General features: G+C 40.3%; 1 long non-coding RNA gene across 1 annotated transcript; it reads left to right on the top strand.

The window, feature by feature from the left end:
• The first annotated feature begins 6,372 nt into the window (after window positions 1-6,372).
• On the top strand, window positions 6,373-19,017 carry LOC115902670. Its single transcript, XR_004060622.1, has 3 exons — window positions 6,373-6,933; window positions 18,606-18,736; window positions 18,854-19,017. It is a non-coding gene; the product is annotated as an uncharacterized LOC115902670 (long non-coding RNA).
• The last annotated feature ends 591 nt before the right edge of the window (window positions 19,018-19,608 follow it).

Genomic DNA, 19,608 nt, shown 5'->3' on the forward strand with positions numbered 1-19,608 from the left:
AGGCTTAGAAGCACCCCAGAGAGCAAGGGCCCATGTGAACTACTGCTTCTTGAATTATCTCTGATGCCTGAGGTGGACATCTTTGAAGAAAGCAGACTGCAGGGAAATGCCTTGGTGATTTTGCAGTGCTAGCGCTACCCTGAGCGAAAACATTTGATGATTACCCATCCCTGCTCAAAACACAAGTATCTGTGAAATATCATTGAAGAGAATGACACAGAGCCAAAACAGTTTTTGGCACTGAGAAAGATGAAGAGAGCATATCAAGGGTGCAGTAGTGATTTTCTGCCTCCTGTTGTATTTTGGTGTTTGTAGCAGTCACAGAAACAATTTACTGTTCTATTTAGGGAGGAAATAGCTATAAATCATAGCTAAGGTAGTTCATAATTCCTATGAAGTGTACTTAAGAGTTATCAGTGTCCTAACAAAGTTCCACTCTAGACACTGTATGCCACAAATGGTGCTTCCAAATTCAGTCTTCAGTTATAATTGAACTGGCAGGAAACACCCCAGAGAAAACAACACTGTCCTATCTGTATGAATTATAAGCTGCTTTCAAGATACTTTAAGAAATAGCTGCTGACTGGCTCAAAACTAAACACAAGAATTGTTGTTATGTTGGAAAGATGGCTTTTGCAAAAAACCTGTGTTAGACAATATCTACATGACTAGTGAGCTAACCTAGTATTTTTCATTGACATGTCATCTCCACATTCTTCATCTTTCCATTAAATTTTCACTGTCTTTTTTTTTTCCTCCAGGAAAAGAGCAGGAATTTAACCTAGTTTGCTACAGAGGAAAAAATAAAAAAGTTGATAAAAATATAATTTTCTAAAATACATTACTGGAAACAGAAATGGAAAATAGAAAAGTGGGAAAGAGATAGGGCCATTTAAAGAGTCAGAGAGAAAAAAAAGGAGTGATAGAAAGGTAAAATGAAAGAGGGCACAGTGAGAGACTTGATACACAAGTAAAATGTATTAGCAATGAAGAGAAGATTGTGAGAAAAGGTGGCAACAAAGAGAAAGATTGAAAAATAATCTCAGGCAGAAATTAAAGAGAAAAAGGAATATAAAATAAAATAGTATCAGGAGATGGAAGGAGATCTAGACAGGAAATGGGAAAATAAGTGAAGGAAAAAAGAGAAAAGGAAAAAAGAATTGTATTTAATCAACACATGTTGCTGCCTTCTATCAGAGGGAAGCTGATGCAGGGCAGTCAGGCCAGTTAGGGCTACAGCATGGAGATTTACAGGGGCAATGCCTTTTTTCCTCTGATTTTTAGAACACTCTTCAAGCTTTTTTAGCCAGGACGAGCATAATGAGGGCCAAAAAAGAATGTTTAAAACATGTGATGTGTATTTGAAGGTGAAATGCAGATACCAGCAGCAGCCCCTCCTGAGGAGGTCCCCACCAAGCCTGGCAGGCACAGTGTGGGCACTGACATCCCTAAATTGTTCTGAACTCTAACCTCTGCTTCCAGCACTTGCATTGTTTACCTTTACTGTGGTGTGTTTTACAGGGAAAAAAGCAAAAAAAGCCAGCTGGGGTTGTTGTGCTGCTTTGTAGGGCTGCAGAGGGTTACAAACAATCCTAACACTGGATACTCTGCCTTTGCTGGGGAGACCCATCTCTGTGGTGACAAAGTGTGTCAGTGTGAGCCAGACAGCAAGCTATCAGATGTGGGAAGGCACTGGATAATGGACTCTTTTCCCTCCCTTTTAAAGCTCCTATTTTCATGACAGAAGTCCAGCATTGGTGACGTCCCTGCTTTAAAATGTTTTCTGTAGGCAGTTTTAATAAGTGGTATTTTGTAATGTGAATTGCAAGCTTTTTAATGAGAATGAGCTGGTGAGCAAATTTTGTGCTGAAATGTGTAACAGTGACACTCTTGCCCTGGAGTGGAGCCACCAGGAACAAATCCTGGACAGGTTTTGCTGAGCCTTAGTTACCTTTGACTTCCAAGGGGCAGTAGCCAGAAGAAGGCTAGTTTTTATGGGTTTAAATGAAAAGATGTTTTTATCATCCATCAAATTTGGGAGTCTCACACCTTTTTTTCATTTTTTTAAATTTTTTTTTTAATTTTGAAGGCTTATAAGACTTAGGCTCACAGGTCCCTGCTCCAGGCTAGAGCAGCCAGTGGAAGCACCAACACCAGTATCAAAGGTAAGCCCTGGAAATGGTGGGTGAAGTCTCCTGATCAGCACAGGGGAAATCCAGAGGACACTGGAACTCTTTCTTCCTGGAGCCAAGAGGAAATCTCCATCCACAGCATCTGAAATATTTCTGACTTGCTACCCAAACATAATAGAGGTGTGAAGACCAGAATGGGAAACACCTACCGCAGCTCTGACAGCCAAAGCAAACAGAAAACAGCTGAGTAGTTATGGCTTCAAAATAGCCTGTTCCTCAGTCCTTTTTCTGTTTCACTGGCATCCTCACAGACACTGGCCCACATACTTAGAAAACCCCAAATGGGTTTTAAAATTAGGGAAAGAAGAAAAACCAAAAACTTCTGGGGGTCAGAGATGACTTCCTGGCCCTAGATTCTCTACTACCTTAATATGTTTTCTTTTTCTTGTTGCTTTTCTCTCTGATTTGGGAGGGGGAGTTGTGTTTTGTTTCAGCCCTTCCTGTTCTTTTCTTTCTTCAACTTTTCCAAAGTACCAAAAAAAAGATTATCAATTTTGTTCTACTCTTATTTTATAAACCACTGAGAGAAGCTGTAAAATTAAATAATTTTTTTGTCTTCCTAATTTAATGCTAAAAGAGAAAATATCCAGAATTAATGTGGGCAATAATGAGATTTTTTCCAGCAGTCACATAATCATCAGGGAGACTATTACTGATGCTTGATTAAATAGCTCAAATTTACAGTGATTTTTATGAGACAATCTAGACAACAAATGGATTCTGTCTTTACTATAGTCTCAACATTTCTATCAGTAACCTCTTTGCTACATTTACATCTTGAAAAAAAAAAAAGAAGGAAGCTTGTTACAATAATCTAGAACAGTAGAGAGATGATGAATTTGTCTACTCTCTTGAATAAGAAACTGAAGAGGGGTCTGCTTGGCAACCAGGTACACATCATCCAAAATCTCCCCATTTGCTCATTGTTGCCAGGAATTGAATGCATTAAAGGAAGAAAAAGTGGTCTCTCCCAGAAGGGCTGGCAGTGCAAACACCCCAGACCCTGTCTTCTCTCCCTGCCTGCCCACATCTGCAGACCTGTGCAGGGACATACCTGGCTGCTCACATTTTGTAGAGACCCTGCTACAGGGAAGCCACTTGGCCTAAAAATGACTTTTCAAATAATTCAGGTACCTCATTTTTGGCATTATCTATTTAACTCCAGGTTCAAAGATTGCTGAGCACAGAAGCCTCTGAAAATAAGTCAACTTATTTATCTCATTGCATTTATTTAACCAAGAAGAAAAGCACCCAGGAGGAAATATGAAAAGGAGGTTTGGAAATAGGAAGTTTTCTTCAACTTGATTTTGCTTGGCTAAACTTAATAGAATCATGCAGATTCCCCTAACTTTGAAGTCCATGTGGAGCTGTAAAAATCATGCTTTGCTTTAAGCTCCCTGGTGTCTCAGCCCCAACCATTTCTGGTGCATACTGGAATCCCAAACCAGCAAGTACTGAGCACTATGGGGCTGATCAAGAGAAGCATTCCTGTAAAAGTTTAATTTTGGGTCTTGTTGAGGACCAGTTCCTGAAAACACAAAGCTGATCACACATTCAGCTGCTTTATTGGATCCAGAGCAAGGCACAAGGGCTCGGAGATGGCCATGTCCATGCTGTGGTGACAAACATCTGCACCTGGTGTGATGGGGCTGGCTTCCCTCCAGGCTCCATGCTGCACTTGGCTATTTTAGGACAGGTTAGGTACCAGAGCTGGGCGGAGAGGGATGGTTTATTATGTGAAAAAAGGTCAGAAGTTTGCCTGCTTGCTCAAACCAGCCAAATCTGGTTTTAATCTATGAAAACACACCAAAACACCCTCTTTGAGAAAAAGGTATGTTGTGTTTTCCTGACCTGGTGGCAAGTTTCTCATTCAAAATTATATCCACAGCTTTGTTTATGGGACTTTATAGAAGGCTTTGTACGGGTTAGAGAGGGGAGGGAATACTCCCATATACAGAAACACAGAACCCATTAAAGCACACGAGGCTCTGCTGGTTCCCCTCCCCAGCTGCTACTAAGTTTATTTGCAGGCTGCAGCCTGGAAAAGGGGCCGTGGCCCATCTGCAGCACATATGTGGGAATTAATTTCCAGCATAGCCGCAGGAGTGTGGGTCCGGCAGACCCTGCCCTAACCCGTGTCGGATTCCCCTCCACGCTGCCTTAATTGGAGCCAGAGCCGACACCGAGTCCTGGGGCGGGCGGGTCAGGGCTCGGCCGCGGCAAACGCCGCTTCTCCGAGCCCGCCGGCTTTCCCGGGGCTCAGCAGCACGGGGAGCCCTGTGTGGGCCCCCGAAAGGGGAGAGTGTCAGCCCGGAGCAATGGGGCAGCACGCCGGAGCCTGAGGCGGGGGGGATCAGAGAGGGCGAGGCTGGGCCGAGCTGAGCCTCTGCCCTCCCCGGCTGCCGCGCTGCTCGGCATCGGCATCGAGGGGCGCTGGGAGAAAGAGTCCTGGGCGGGAATATCAAAACCCCGGGCTGAAACTCGGGCAGGGAAAGGAGATGGGATTGCTTAAATTAGCTCTCGTTCCCATCTTGTCTTCTGCACAGGCGGAACAAGTTGGTTCCTTTGTAGACTTTAGGCCCGGCTGGTAGATGTTGGGAAGATGGGAGTCTTAAATGGGGGTTGTTGCTGTCTTTGAGTGGGAAGTGCAAAGACATTCTCTCTTTTAAACTTCTGTTAAAGGGAAAGGGAAAGAAAAAGAAGAAAAGTAGGGAAAAGGAGAGATGACTGTAACTGCAATCAAAAACATTCGTGAAGGGGCTCATCCTGAGAAGGAAAGACCTAAGATTTAGAGGACTCGTAACTCATTTGAGGATATAGGAATAAGCATTTAAAAAGCAGTAATTTGAGGATATAGGAATAAGCATTTGAGGATATATTCGAGGATGTAGGAATAAGCATTTAAAAAAAGCAGTAATTCTATGGCCTAAGTGAATGAAACTAATGAAGGACATTCTTTTAAAACAAATGATTGTATAGGAAGTACATGCAGGTCAAATGTCAGCAGGCAACCTAACTCTACCCAAAATGTTTTTAGACATTTTAGCTGGTTTTAAATATCCATTTCCATGTGCATCTGTCTATTATTCAGCTGAGTATCTGGCCCCCAGGGCCATCTCTGCCCAAAAGCTAAAGTCACATTTAAAGTAAGCAGTGACCTCTGAATAAAAAAATAACAAAGTCACATGCTGAATAAGAGGTGTGACGGTGACACTGACTTTAAGCTTCAGGTTTGTTTTGTTAACACTAAGTTTCTTAGGACCTCCTTTTTTTTCTTCTTTTTTTTTTTTAATAAATGTTCCTTAGGGCCTCTTTTTTCTTCTTCTTTTTTTTTTTTTTTTTAATAAATGTGTGGATTTTTTTGGTTTTTTTGTTTTTTTTTAATTTCAATTAATTTTCTCTCAAGAATTTTGACCAATAATTTCTTTTGGTAAAAATCAATGTATCTAGAAGCACTACATTTGGCAAAAGTGTTTTTTGCTTTCCTTAAACCCATGCAGAGATACTGAGGTCCAGCACATGGCTGTGGGAACTGCTGCTGTGGCCCCACATACCCCAGCATTTTCCTGGGAGGGGTAAGCCCCTCTCCCACTGCTGTCTCAGTGTGTTGGTATCTTGAAGAGAGCTCCACAGGCACCCATTTAAGACTCCCAGATGTGGACACTGGGATGTGGCAGCTGCTGGGGACATCAGTTGTTGTTTCAGGCTGCTACAGAGAGGAGCTGCGCTTGCCAAGGTGCCAAAAGGGCTTGCTGGGATTTCCCCTCCCTCCGTCCCTCCCTCCTACCTCCAGCTCAGTGGTTTCCTTACCACTCTCAGCTCCTCCTCAGTTCTGCCTCACCAGCTTTCCTCCTCCTTAAAAGAGAAGAACTAAGTATTTATTTAGGATGTGTATTTTTCCAAAATAGATGAAAAGGGAACGGTTTACCTTGGAGTCTGGGAGTTTGGCCTGTAAATAGCCATCTGTAATACCTGTCCCCTTTGCTGTAACAAACCAAGGTTTAGTCCTTTGGTCTTCAGAGAGAAAACCCTTATTCACTCTGCTATTAGCCACCACCTAATTTATTTCTTTTCCATGGCTATTAGTATTGAATCAAAGTTTGTTTCTGAGGCTGAGAGGAAAGATGGTTTTAGTATTGGCTCTAATCATATATTTTACCTCATGCCACTGACACAAACATTTATTTGCTCAAGGATCACCAGAGAAGTGGTTGAAAAGCACCTAAAGGTTTTATTTGGAATTTGATTTATGTTGATGTTCAAGAATTCATCCTTTTATCAGAAGAAGGAAAGCCTTAAAATACTGATTTGCAAATAACACAGGCAAAAGCTTTCTTGTGGTATTTACAAAAAATTTTGGTCAGGGCAAAAATTCCAGGGAAGATGACTTCCCCTTGTAATTGTAACACTTCTCTGCTAAATTTGGGAACTAAAAGCAAAAGAAACATTTTTTTTAGTTTTTCATTCAAAATGATCCAAAGCTAAGTAAGTTGACTTTCTATTCACTATAGAGGAAAGTGCTATTAAGGTCTAGAGTTCACCTCAACCATAACTTGTGTGACAGCTGCAAGTTCGTTTCTAGGATTCCACCTCAAGTAAATACTTGCTCTTTGTATGAATTTTCTGTAGAGATGATGGAGTCAAAATGACTGCTTTGGTTGGAGATGGATTTTTCTATGAAGTCTGTAGAAGCTTGTTACCATGTTAAATGCCCAGCTTTCATTAAATCCACACCTGAAGGGTAAGTAAATGAATCCTGAATTTCACATTTGAAGGTATTTGTGCTTTTTGTGGATTTATGCCAGCTAGAATTTAGATTTAAAGAAACATTGTCAAAACTTTAACCACACTGTGGCTAGGCCAAACCTCAAAGATCTTGTTCCTAGGGCCACTGCCCTTTGAAGTGGCACCACTGACAGTTTTAGCTACTGTAGGTATTTATGAGGTACAAAATTATAAAGTAAACAGGCATAAAATGTTATTTTAACAGTATTCAAGCATCACCAAGCTGATTATATTCTTGTGTTCCAAGCACTGGTTTACTCAATTTGATTTTTGTTTTCTCTCATCTCTTTTTTCCTTTTCTCTTCTTTTTTTTTCCATATGAACCTGTCCTGAAGAAACATAGAAGCAATATTTGCCAACTGCAATAGGAAATCTCTAACAGCTCAGATCTATATGTTTACTATGAATTGAACTCACAGCTCTGAAGTAGTACTGTGTGTTTAGCCTGTTTACTCCCCAAAGTAGTTGGAGAATTATCTGTGCATTTTCCACATTGTTTTCAGTGTGCTGCTTTGTTTGATGGTGGTTTATTAATGATACTTGTGATTTATTACTGTCACTTTATTAGATTATTTGCAAATGGGTGATAAAGCACTGTGTGGATCATGCCTTGTTAGTCATAAAAGCACTCAAGAAGCCATGAAAATCAGTTAAGTTTGAACCTATTGAATGAAAGAGCATAGTGCTCTCTATTGATCAGTAGCCTTTAGATATGTAATGAATAGTAGTACTTTTGTAGCACTGTCAGATAGTGTTTTCCTTTGCATCTGATAAATTACACTCTTTTGTACTAGTGCTTTGAGATTTGGCATAAAACATTCTTGTACTATATTTCTTTCAGCTCTAATACTTGGGTGATCTTTCATGACCAAGGCAGATAAATGTTATAAGAAAAACTGATGTTTGCTCTCCCAACACAGTTTTGACCATTGAGTCAACACTGATCTGACTTTCATATGTGGCAGGAGATTGAGGGCTCGATTGCAAATGGTTTGTAGAATATTTTTATAGCCTGTGTGCATGATACATGCAGTCTCTCCCATAGGAATACACATATGCACATTTGAATTTTCGCTAATTTCTTTGTAAATACAGATTTATTTCTGAATTTCTTATTGAACAGACAAATATATAAGAATAATTTTGCATTTGTCATTGGTTTGCACTGTACTGTGCTTCTATTATAATATCATTACTTGATTTCCTCCTTTCTTTGCAGATTGTACAGTCCTTTACATAAAACCAGAGTTGGGTTGTAGGTAAAATGTTACTTTTTAATTGGGTGAAGTTAAAGGCAGTTTTTGGTGCAGCAGGCCCCAAGTTTTACATCTGTGTCATTCTCTGAAGGATATCCCTATTAATACTAAAATCAGATGCTTTGGAGTTGTTCACTAGGATATTCCTCTGGATTAGAGTCACTTTCTCCTTCCAACCACTCCTCTCCCTTGTAAGAAAAAATAATCAGAAGAATTATCTCAGTAGCCTATTTTATTAACAGAACTGGGGACAGTAAATTTTCACCAGCCTTTTTCTTTTTTTCTTCCTGGATGTTTTCTAATGTTCCTTCAGCTTCCTTCAGTGTTTGCTCAGGTTATTGGTGTTTGAATTAATTCCCCTCAAACGAGCCTGATTTAGTAGCCAAAACCTCTGGGGAGTGCTTGGCAGCACAAAAGAACAGTGACAGTAGTCTGAACATCAGCAGTGCCCTGGTGTGTAAAATAAGGAAAAGTTCCATTAAACTCAATATAAGATTTCTTAGCTATGTCTGCAGCTACAGGCAAAATGCCTGTCACACTTCCAAAAAGTCACACTTCCATCTAACACTCAAAGGAGAAGCAGTGTTTGGTAAAATCTTTGTCCCAGTGTTTTTTGCCTTTCATGCACAAAAGGATTCAGTTCCCTACTCCTCCTAAAGACAACAGCTGTGAAGGCTGAGAACTGAATTTAAAAAATACAAAAGTAGAAATACAGTAAGCACAGTTTTCTCTCACTGGAAAGGTTTGGGTACAAGGAAAAGGAAGCTTTTATGGGTCTTTACTTAATATTTTTTCAGTCTCTCTGGAACATCTGTTTCGTGACTGACTCTGGAGACTCCAGTTGTAACAGTTCTCTTCCAGCCAAACACCTCAGTGGGTTAACCAGCAGTGACAATTTTTGCGCACAAATAAAAACTGTTTGCTGAGGGGCTGAACTGTGTCCTGTCTGTTGGTTTAGCCACTGAATTCAGGATAGAATGCATTCAGTTGATATTTTGACCCTTTAAGTCATTTCAGTTACTTCTGAACAAATGAATATAATTAATTCTTATATTAAGCTGATTCAAAAGCTCTCTTGGCAACACTGTAACACAGTGACCACCTAAACAGTAAATGAAAACACAGCTAAAAAGGCTCAAAACTTAGTAACATCTGCAGTACATTAAGAAAGGTTTCAGAGCTCTAACATATGACCCAAGTGCCAGCATCCTTGCAGAATGTCTTTTACTGCAGCCTGGTTTTGTTCTGGTCTTTCTCAGAGCTGGCTTAAAGGGCAAGTAGTCTCTAAAGACCACATTAATTGACCTAACAGAATAGATTAAGGAGGGGGGAAGTGATTACCATCTCAAATCACTAATTTCTATGTAAATTTTTACATTAAATGAATCTAGATCAATGTCTAACTCATTTAATAAATGTTTCTTATTCTAAGAAGGCAACCATAATTAAGTTATAAAATTACAGAAGTCTGGCTGAAAATTTCAAGCTACAAAATATTTTGAGGTTAAAGCAAATAATTTATTGTGACTGTGTAGCAATTCTGATAAAAATTTCTCTCTGGCTGCTGTCATAGAAAAAGCAGAGTCACTGCACTTTAAACATCATCCCATCATTTAAATCTTTAAGAATAATTTCATTTTCTGTGGACAGTACTGAAATATTGTCAATACCTAGATGAGTCAAATAATGATACCCCCGCCCAATCATGTTTTGATGAAAAAGAAGAGATCATACTATGACTTGCCATAGAAACCAGGTAAACTGGGCTGAAAGACAGTTTGATCAAGAAAGCTTTCCATTCATTTGCTTGCAGCTTTAAAGGTATCTGCAATCATATATCCTCACTTACTCAGAATAACTTAATCTCTGTGGCAATTTCAGAGAAACCATGTGTGTGCAGTCCCTCTCATTTATATGTGACATTTTCACATCCCATTTGAAGAGTCAGTCCATCCATGCTGCTTGGAGACAATGAGGGGGCGAGCAGTGGATATTATTCTGTTCCTATTGAGTAAAATCCTACTCCGTGGCTTGTCCTGCAGGGAATAATACCCAAAAAAAACCCCCAAAGGATAAAAAAAAGCAAAATAAAATCGAAAAAGAAAGAGTTTGCCCCTTCTTTTCCTCTACTAAATTGTGTCTTTTTATATCCTCCTCTCTTGGCTTCCACACCCCAAGTTCAAAATTTTTACCTACTGTTGTGTCTGTCGTTACCTGCTCTGTGTGACTTAGAAGTTTTAGTAAAATTGAAACTCAGAAGGCTTCTTAAATGTGGGAAAGGGCTGCCAATGTTGGCAGTGTGACAAGACCCAGCACATTGCTGGGACTTTAGTGACAATAAATAGCAGCAGGATTGACAAGTGAGATGCCTGACTTGCACACAGCTCTGTGGCCTGTGCAGCATGAACAGTGAAAGCTTCTAATGTAGCACTTTGAGTAGTTGTTAGGAGATCAGTAACAGTCCAGGAAATTTACTTTATGGTTTCTCTCACTGAAAAAGTGCATTTACAGACACATATCTTAAAAATAAGATTTATTACTCAATATAACCTGATCTGGCACAAAAGTAGTATTTTCTAGTAATGCCCTAAATTATAGAGGTAGCAAACAGTGTGTTTGATGTGTACTGAATAACTATTCTTAAAGTAAAATACAAGAAAAATTGAGATAATGCTTCCTGAGAACCAGAAAGATGCACTTCATATTTTATATCTTGCATATTTTCTTAGTTCTTGATCTGGCCAATTAAGGGTCTGACAGTGTTACCCTGGGGTTGGTCAGAGCAAGACTCTCCTAAACTGCTCTGTCCTTCTGTCTCCCTTACTCTTTGTGATTTGAGCAAGCTGCTTTTTATTCAGGGTTTTTCTCATACACCACCATCTCTAATGATGGCTTTGCTAACATTATTTTTATTATTATTACTTGCTTGCAGTAATGTTGTAAAGTGAAAGTAGATTCTTGATCCATTTAGCCTCCACTTCTCCAGGACTAGTCTAAAGAGGAGACTTTTATTGTTGCGGTGAAAATCCCTCAGTACCAACTCCATTTGGTTAAGAAAAGAGGGCGAAAATATGAATGGGGTTGATTTCCTTAAGCAGTCTAGCACAATGCTGAGGACAGATCACAAAAACAAAGAAAGCTGCCCAATATTCAAGTCGATAACAAACCCACCTTTGTGAAATTGTATTTTCTTTGTATAGCAATGAGAAATAAGTCCGTCCATAAAACATTTACAAGAGATATGAAACTGTAAAAGATCTCTTGAATCTTTGAATCCAGACCTCACTATTATGTTATTCCATGAGCAAAAAAATATGTTAATAATGCAATTTCTGTATACTCTACATGAACCCATGAAGTTTCATCTTAAGGTAAAGGTTACATTTCTTGTGGTCTGTTCCAGTATTCCACTTTACTGAAGATGAGATAAAATCCTATCACTTAATTTTTGCCCCACTGAACATTTTTTAACACAGAAACCGCCCCCCCCCCAAATACAATGTAGCCATGACACAAAGTAACAATTATGTCCATTAGAAAAAACATTTGTGTTGTTGACATTGGAAAGGAGAGTTCAATCTTCAGACATCCACACCAGTATTTTGGGTAAAAACATTTTTATTAAAAGGGAAACTAGGGTTGAGTATGCTTTGATTATTTTTGATTTTCTTTCCCAAACAGAAAGTTCCAAAAAGGAGGCCAAATGAGTGCTATAAATTATTTTATAAGATGACTGTAGGTTGTATATGACAAAACAACTAAACCAAACAAACCAGAAAGCTCTGGTTTTAAGCAAATGAAAAAAACATTCCAGATGGAAAAGAGCTCAAGAGTCAGAGCTGCCCGGAGTCCAGAATGCTCTGTCAGAATTAGGTTACATTAGAGTAGTCTTGAAAAGAAGGTTTGGAAAAGAGGCAGAGTTGCAACAGGAATTAAACTGTGTTTGACAGGCTAAATGGAATGCATTTCCTAGCTCCAAATGGCTGCAGAGTACTCCTGTAATGGGTGTTTTGCTCAAAGCATAATGAGAAGAGAAGAGGGAAAATTATTTCATTTATCCAGACTATAATCAATCACTTCCAGGAAAAGAAGTCTTTCATTATTTTCCAGCAGCAATAGGAGTTGTTAAGTATATAAATTCGATGTACAAATTGCTTTATGAAAGAAAAAAAGAAAAGTTATTAAAGAAACAAGACACACAAAATTAATCTGTAAATTTTATAACTATTTATAGTCATTTTGCTGTCTTTGTGACTCAATACCTGCCTTTTTTCTTTATTATCTCTGAAGTGCCAATAGTCATAAAAGCATGAAAGCAATAGAAAAGGTGGAGAAGCCTCTAAAGAAAAGGAATTTTTTCATCCGGTAACAGATCCAGCCCCAAAGCCATAAAGACTTTTCCTGAAACTTTTAGGACTGCAAAAGTGTACTGAATTTTGCTGTATTACTAATTTCTGATGGAAATTCCCTAATGGTACTGTTGGTTTCTGGGCAATGATAGACATGATTACATAATGTGATGGTAGGAAAATGATCAGAAAATATTCTGCACAGCTGTAATATCCAAGAATTTCTCAGTGCTTTAATTTGTATTGTCTTATCTGGTCATGAGTATAATATCACTCCCAAATTTAAAGAGTATGAGATCTGAGTCACAGGAAAATCAGTCTTGTTTTCATTGAAGTCAACACTGTAATGCCTGGAGACCATCTTTGGTACATAAAATGGAAGACCAAACCCAGAACAGCAAGGATTTGATTTTGCTTGCCAATGTGAACTTCATTCAAAAACAAAAAAAATTGAGTTAGAGAAATTATCCTTTGTTCTCTAAGTGTGCTGCAATGCTCTGAAAGCCTCTTTAATCAGGAAGTACGAGAATAGATTCAGTCTTTCTATCTTTCCTAGAACCTCTCGAGTCTTGGACAGAGGAAAAACCAGATGAGCCCAAACCAATCTCCCCAAGTGAAAAAGAGAAAAAATTGAAAAATTCCATGAACCAAGCAAAGCCAGGAAGTTAGTGGCTGCACTAATTATTAGCTTCCAGAAGTCATTGGACATGCAAGAATTTCCTACAGGCGATATTGTGCCTAAATGCAAAGCTCTGTTACTTTGCAGGCTCTCTGGAAGGGCCCTTGCAGAGGTTGCTATCAGGTAAATTCCTTATGGAAGCAGCAATGGATGCATGGAGTCTCAGCTGTGCCCTTGAGCATGCCTATACAGAGCTCTCCAGCTCTGCAGATGTCAGCAAAGTCATCTCTTGTGACACTGCTCTACTTTCAGTGCCAAATCAATCTGTTATCTAGGAAAAGCCTGGGTTCTTTAAAATAGCGAGTCAGTTCAGAAGCAGGCGGCCCTAAAGTGAAGGTTTAGGTATTATGTAGCTGTGTGTCAGTTTTATGGACATAATGCCTCAGTTTTAACTGAGCTTTTTAATTTCACCTAAAAAAGAAGCCAGCTGAATTCTTCCAACCCCTTTCAATTCCCATCTCTGTGTGCAGTTTCACTTAGTGTTTCTTATAACAAAAGGCTTTTAAAGTTGATAAATGGCTGCAGAGATTTTGCTTTACTTTGTTACTTTTCTATTTATTTAACCAAGAGCAGTTCTTTTAGTCCTGACCTCAGCCTTGTCAAATAGACTGTGTTTGTCAAACTGCTCATGCTCCCATTAACTCCTAGCTGTTTCAGTTGTCAAATTTGATGAATGGCTCAAATGCTGTGAGCATCATTAAAAGCAGGGATACTGAGAAAAGTATTATGCTATACTGAGTCCAAATACACGCCATAAATAGGAAAATTCCAGGCAAAGAAAATCTTTTATTGCATAAAGGAAATTGCAAGTGGTTTAAACTAATCTCTTTTAATGCCATCTTTCATATGTGCAGGAGACAAGAAAAAGCCGCTCAGGTTTCATGGTTGGTATTATCTCTTCATAGTTAAAGAACATTAGTAGCTTTATAACCTTATTTATGCAGAGTTCATGGAAGTGTTTGGGTCTGCTTGGGGGAACAGGCCTGCTCAGTGGGAATAAAAGCGCCAGAACTGTTCCCACAGTGCTCTGTGGGTCCGGAGGGTCTGTCCCTTCCCTAAACAGAGTCTGCTGTTCCTGGAACTCTGGCTTTCCCCGAGTGAAATCACAGAGCGCAGCTGCTGCGGCTGCGGTTTGCCCTGCAGGACTGGCCGGGCACAGCGCCGCCCCGGCTGTGCCCAGGGCAGGGAGCGCTGGATCCCGGCTGTGCCCAGGGCGGGGAGCGCCAACCCCGCCTGTGCCCAGGGCAGGGAGCTCCGGATCCCGGCTGTGCCCAGGGCAGGGAGCACTGGATCTCGGCTGTGCCCAGGCCAGGGAGTGCCAAGCCCGGCTGTGCCCAGGGCAGGGAGCGCCGGATCCCGGCTGTGCCCGGGGCACGGAGCGCCGGATCCCGGCTGTGCCCGGGGCAGGGAGCACAGCCCAGCTCTGTCCCGGCTGTGCCCGGGGCAGGCAGCACAGCCCAGCTGTGTCCCGGGAGCTGCCTGGGCACGGAGCACCAGCCCCGGCCCGGCCGGAGCGCGGCTCCGGTGCCGCTCCAGGAGCCTCGGAGCTGATCCCGGTTCCGGCTCCGGTTCCGCTCCAGGAGCCCCGGTGCTGATCTCGGCCGCGGCTCCGTCTGCCCTTTGCCGTACTTACAGCACAGCGAGGCTCAGCATTAGTGCTGGGAAGTTGGGCAATGGCTTCAGCACAAAGAATAAGTGTTGTTTCTGTGGGGGTTGTGGTGTTGTTCTGGATTCTGGGCTATTTTTAACTGTTGAAGTCCACCTAAGGCCAAAGAATTGCTCTTTGAATTTTTTTTTCTTGTATTCTTGAAGCAGACAAAATTCTTCAGATGAATATTTAGACAGAGATACATATATATTTAGATATGAAAGTTATACACTTCTAGTCTGGTGATGCTCCTCTGCTTATTGAGGTCAAGACAGAGTTGCTGGGGTACTTTTTTATTATTTTTGTTTTTAAATTTTGTAATCTAAGTGCATATGCATATAGGCTGTTTCTAATATTCCTGAGTGTTACTCATGTGGAATTTTCATCATGAAGAAGTACACTGCTGCAGTAGATTTTTCCTGGGCAGTGGTACAAACCATTACAATAAGGAGAGCAGGCAAACCATTACAGCAATTCTGAAACAGAATCAGAAGTAGGTCATCAAAGTTTATATTTTCCTAAACTACAGCAGCACCAATTTTTTTTTCTTATTATTAGAAGATAGGAATAATTTATTGATCTCGGGCTTTTTGGAAACTTTCAGTTTATAGACTTTCAGTTGTGTCAGAAGCTGCATCAGGCTAGGGTTTGCCTTCAGTGAATGTAACTCCTCCTGGCTGCTTGAGTGCAAGCAATGGTAGAAATCCTCTGTCTGCTATTGCAGCTAACTCAAACTTTAGTTTTGAGGTCATTCCAAAACTAAAGTTTTGGAAAGATGATGCGGGATGTCGTTTACTGAACATGAGGCACCATTACTCTAAATCAAAGATTTGCATAAATCCAAAGGTGTTGAGGGAAGCATTGACAGTTAATCAATTCATGTCAGTAATTTTTCCCTTACCTAGATGCCATCAGTGGCAGAGTGCAGAGCTGAGCTCTGGGCTTCCATGACTGCCAGGGAGGGTGCAAGGGTGGGCAGTGAGAAGCCTTCTCCTGCCTGCTGTCTGCACCAGGGATATCCAAACTACCCCACGAACTCAGTGGCTGAGTGGTGAGAGAATTTATTATTTCCTCCCAGGTGAAAAGGTGATGCTTTTTGTTTGGACTAGATTTCTCATATTTGCCTGTATTCAGATCACAGGGTCTGGACGTGGAAAATACAAACTTAATTAATTCATTTCGTCCAGACAAGCCATGAAATGGTATCATTGTATATAATCATGAATGTGTGTTACTGTCCTAGGGTGTGTCTGCTGTTTGTTGCCTAGTGCCCTAAATATATATTTGGTTCTGTGAATAGTTCTGGGGTTTCTTTAAATCAATGGAGTTCACAGTTCTTTTGTTATTAACTGGGTGGTAATACTATTAGCAAGCAAAATACTTTCATTAGGACAAATGCTTTTTTTAAGCCTCAACTTATTTCTGCCTGTAGCAGAAATTAAATATTTATTAGGCAAAACAAAGTAGGAAAGCTGCAATCATTCCCTAATGAGGCTTCCTGCACTTTTAATCATGGTTTGTTGGTGTCTCTGGAATTCTGTTACTTTAAGGAGTACTGACTTCATTTGATTAGCCACATTCAAAGGGAGTCTATAGGAACAGGCTCTGTATTTATTATTGCATTCCATTGGACAGAATTATAACCATCAGGATAGCTGCATCTCTGAATTGAATATAAGTGTGCACATACACAGGTGGGTACCAAGCCCCCAGCTCACACATGCTCTCCCACTAAGATCAGTGAGTCCAGCATTTATGAGAAAATAGGGTTCTGCAGGTTCAGTTGGTCTCTAATGAAACATGACCTTGACCTGGGAAAGTGGGATTGGAGATGTCAGTATCTACACATTGTAAAAGCAGTGAAATGAGGAATTTGGCTCGTAGTTCACCGAAAAGGCATGAGCAAGGTTAAAGCAAAACATAAGAAAAAGCTTGTTTGCTGTGCCCCCTTGTTCAGCAAATAAATGATGCTGTCAGGAGTTTTGAAGCAAGCACTTCAACCTGTTCCTGGAAAGCACCACTGGCAAGAAAAATAATTTTCAGTAGAACTCAAGAACTGAGAGGAAAACCATTGTATAAACCAGTAACAAGTTGGCCCACAGGCAGCCATGCTAAAGAGAACTCATTTCCTATGGATTTCTGTCTCTCCTGCCTCGCTGTCTGCTTCCCAGCTCTCATCCACCATCAGCCCCGTCCTTTGTGCCTGCAGCACCTGGCAGGGAGCTCTGTCCCCATGGCCAGGGTGGCACTGCTGTGTGTGCAGCCATCAGCTATCCCCAGTTTGCACAGGACTTGTCACACTTGACTCACTGAGACCTCTGCCCTTCTGTAGCAGGGAGTTAAAACTGGGGGGAAAGAGCAAGCAGATGACAGGCAAACATTCATATGACACAATTATGTTGAAACCTCATTTCCCTAAGGAACTGTGTACTTTTTAGTAGTATTTTTAGCGAATGGATATTTTGCTTATTTTGGAAAGCAAGTAGAAAGATGCAAAGAAACAATCACAGAGGTGGCACCATGTTTTCTCTGAGTAAATACCCACAGTGTTCCAGATTACCATATTCCACAACACACATATCCTATCCCTGCTGCTTATGCCCTTTGGATTAAGCTGCACCCCAGACACTGGGGACCTGAGGTGCAGAAGCCTCATATCAAACCATCCTGTCCCCCTTGTTTGGTGGTCTCCAGGACTGCTACATTTATGTCATCTAGATATGTTAATGTTTGGAAGAGAATTTGAAATTTAACAAATGACTCCTACTCAACAGAACAAAAGAACGTCACTAATTTCTCCTTGACAGTGATGTTGGTGGTGTCAGTAGGATTGCAGGATGTTAATTTATCCCAGCATTTCTGAGTTGGGGGGTTCTCTTTAATAATTGTCAGATTTTTCCTGTAATGATGAAATAATTGTAGGACTAACTCAATGCAGCTATGATACCCTCAGTACCCTGCAGCAGAATTGTCAGAGCAAGTACACACTTTTCATTTTCTTTCCTCTGTTTTGTTTGCTTGCTTGTCACTTCAGTTTGCCTGTGAGTGTTTGCCTTGTGCTGTTGCCACTGAGATAATGCTAGGGCAGGGCAGTAAATAAAGATAGTATCAATTTAGATAACAAGGAGAGTTTGTGGGGGGGGGGGGGTTAAGAAAGAAACTTTGAACAAATTTTGCATCACTTGAAATTTTCTAGCTTTTATTAAACAATAAAAAATTATATATTTTCATTTTTATAGTAATCAATTAAGCTATAAGTAGGGGGGGGTTGCTTAGTTTTGAAATTCACAAAGGTGTGACAGAAAGGAATTATTTTCCCTGACATTAAAATATTAAGTCATCATCAGAACTTGCCTCTGGACTCACAGACAATAATTTATGTATCTCCTGTTCTCTATTGTACTTTTGTCTCACAGGCATAATGGAAGAGCCCTAATTTTCTCCCAGAATGTGCATCTCCAGTAGTGTGTATGCTGGACAAACTTAGCTAATAAGTTACATGGGCAACAAATCCTTGCTGGTTAGAGAGTCCTTGTTATTTCTCCTTTCATTTTCCCTATCCAATATGTACATCCTACCAAGCTTGAAAGCTTTGGAAAGGACTAGATGTAACTTAATAATTTAATAAAAATTTAGAAATGTTTACTTGGACCTAATTTTTTTTCTTCCCTTTCTCTTTCTTTTTGTCATTTCTAGATGAAGAAAAGTATTTCTAGCAGTGGCAAAAATATTGGCATTGTCCAGTGCCCAGAAACCATGTCACTGCAAGTGGTAAATGAAATTTAGCCATGTGGTGTGATCTCCAACTCCCTGAGTCACTCACCAAAGTTAGTGAGGCTGAAATTCCCTCATGTTATATCTCTCTGCTATAAGTTGTGGTGTTGTCTCTTTGCTACAGAAGTTTTGATTTTATTCTCTAACACTACTTCTTTCTTGTCTTTTAGGTTTGTTGTCCTTCTAGTCATGTGAATTTTCAGCTCATCCAACACTTTTCTGAGGTACCTGGTACTTGCATCTTTTGCTTCAGCATCCTAGAAATTCAACGATCTTTTTGACGTCTACATTATGGGAGTTATTGCACCCAGATAAACCACAATTCTAAATAATCAGCTGCTTGCAAGAATATTTCAGCTCACGTCGCTGTGATTGTGTTTTCTTGTTTTGGTTTACTATTTCTAAATATTCTGTTAGGTTTCAGCTCCTACAAACTATTTAGAAGCATCCTCCAGACTAGCCCTTTGTCCATGTTTTAAAATGATAGTTTGCATATGTTGCGTGAGATCACTGCTTTTTGGATGAAGACTCACTGAAAACTTTAGTGAGGCAGAGAAGCTGACTAACTCCCAAAGCCAAAATTATCCAAATTGTTATGGACTAACTCATAACTGTCCTAAGAAGGAGTTAAGTATATGAAAGAGGTGGGAATTTCCAGGCCTGAGTTCCGCACCAGAGTTCCTAGACTCCAAATCATCATAAATGCTTGTTTTTCCCAAAACACAAACACCCTTCTGACCTCTCTGATTTTCTGACATAAACTAAGAATCTTTTTCATGATAATCAGTCAAGTATCAGTTCCAAAAAGCCATTGCTGTGCATTATAGGCACTTATGCACATTAGAAAACAAAACAAAACAAGCAGTCTACCACTTTCCGGGATTAATGCTATGAAGGATTTTATGGGTGGTCCATAAGTGGACAG

This window comes from Camarhynchus parvulus, chromosome 3 (assembly GCF_901933205.1).
Source record: "Camarhynchus parvulus chromosome 3, STF_HiC, whole genome shotgun sequence".
Taxonomy (NCBI): domain Eukaryota; kingdom Metazoa; phylum Chordata; class Aves; order Passeriformes; family Thraupidae; genus Camarhynchus; species Camarhynchus parvulus.